Source organism: Chrysochloris asiatica, unplaced genomic scaffold (assembly GCF_000296735.1).
Source record: "Chrysochloris asiatica unplaced genomic scaffold, ChrAsi1.0 scaffold00075, whole genome shotgun sequence".
In the NCBI taxonomy this organism is placed as follows: domain Eukaryota; kingdom Metazoa; phylum Chordata; class Mammalia; order Afrosoricida; family Chrysochloridae; genus Chrysochloris; species Chrysochloris asiatica.
The window spans coordinates 14,884,937-14,887,110 of record NW_006408593.1 but is presented as its reverse complement, the minus strand read 5'-3'; positions in this window follow the sequence as shown (position 1 = coordinate 14,887,110).

Below are 2,174 nucleotides of genomic sequence, written 5' to 3'. Positions count from 1 at the left end.
ATCTCTTCCAATCAGTCAGCCAGATAGTTGTATTCCAAACTTCTTGGCAGAGATGAGTGAGTGCCTCCTGTGCCGCCTCACTTTCTTGAAAGATTTAAATTTTTTCTATCAATTCCTGGTGCTTTGTTCTTTGCCAATTCCTTCAATGCACCTTGGGCTTCTTCCTTCAGTATCATTGGCTCTTGATCATATGCTATCTCTTGAAACGGTTGAACATTAGCCATTTTCTTTGGGTACAGTGTCTCTGTGTATTCTTTCCATCTTCTCTTGCTTTCTGCATCATTCAATAATATGCCCAGAGAACCTTTCAATAATGAAAGTCAAGGCTTGAATTTTTTTTCAGTTCCCCCAGCTTGAGAAATGCTAGGCATGTTCTTTCTTTTTGGTTTTCTCATTCCAGATCTTTGCACATTGTGTTGTATGTAATATTTGGCTTTATCTTCTGGAGCTGATTTATGAAATTTTCTGTTCAGCCTTTGGACCTCCTCATTTCTTCCATTTTTGCTTTAGCATCTCTACACTGGAGAGCAAGTTTCATTGTCTCTTCTGACATCCATTTTGACCTTTTCCTTCTATCTTGTCTTCTGAGTGGCTTTTTGCTTTCTTCATGTATGATGTTCTGGATGTCATCCCACAACTCTTCTGGTCTTTGGTCTTTAGTGTTTAATGTATCGAACCTGTTCTTCAGATGATCTCTAAATTCAGATGGGATATATTCAAGGTCATATTTTGGCTCTCATGGACTTGTTTTCGTTTTCTTCAGCTTTAGTTTGAGAAGTATAAAATATCAGACTAACATCGGATCTTTCTTCTGCATCACTGGAAATTGCATTAAAAATATTAAAATAATATAAACAATGAAGTGCAATGTGAATATTTTGTTGTTAGGGTTGTTGTGTCGATTTGGATTCATAGTGACCTTATATAGGATTACCCAGGAGCACCTGGTGGGTTTGAGCCTCCTATTTTGCAGTTAGAACCCCACTGCTTACACTACAGTGCCAAACATTCTCATTTATCAAGGCTGTTCACCTAATGATCATGTGGAAGACTATCTGCACACACATAATGAGACATATAGATGATTGTTTCCTGGTGTGGCAATGTAGAATCAACACTGTACTGTCATCTGCAAGATCAGCATTCAAACCCACCAACTCCTCCTTGGAAACCCTATACAGGGTCTCTATGAGTCCAAATCAAATCAACGACCCTTAATAACAACATTAAATGAGCACTGGTAGTACAGCGCAAGGTCATAACCTCTCTTCAGTAGAAAGATGATGGTGTTTGCTCCTGTAAAGGTTTAGTCTCAGTGCCAGAGATGAAGGCAGAGATGATGATGTAGAAAGACAGAGTGGCTGGGGACTCTAGACCCAGAGAGTAACAGGGGCTACAAAAAAGAAAAAAAAATTTAGTCTCAGAAACCCAACAGAGCAGTTCTACTCTGGCCATTGGGGTCATTATGAGTCAGAATCACTGTTACCAACTTAATTGACCTTCTTTCTGTCCAAAATATCTGATTACATATACTAATTTCCTCAGAACTCTAAAATGAGTCCAAAGACGATCTATAGTTTCTCCATGGTTCTTCCTCCTCTCAAATTTCTTGGCCATCTGATGTCACGTTATCTGTCTCATTGTTTTTCTGCTAGTTTGAAATGACTTCGCTTTTATTCTTCAGTTCTGAATTTCTACCTGGTTGCACTCCATTTTCAAAATTTAATATAGCTTCACCTTATCTGGCATTCATGCATCCAGTCTGGTGCGAAACTCTAATTCACATAAAATATCATGAAACCCTTTCATAGATATGAGTGTATTAGACCCTTCACACTTTGAAGAATGCTACACTTACTAAATCAGGTCAAATCAGGGTTGAAAGTTTAGTGACAGCAATTTGATTTTTAAAACTCCCCTTTCGGAATTTATATTATGTTCCATAAGTCACCTCTTTGCTATTATCCATCTGCATTTGTACATCTGTAATGAAAGGAAAATAAGATACATAGTCATACCTAATAGTAAAATTATATGAAAATATCACAAAACAGATCATATACTATCTTCTTGATAAATTAAAGTTTTTTTCATTTATTTTTAGATCACTAGAAACAAAAAACACATTACAGATTCTTATTACTATAGAAGAGGATTAAAAGTATCTTAGAGAA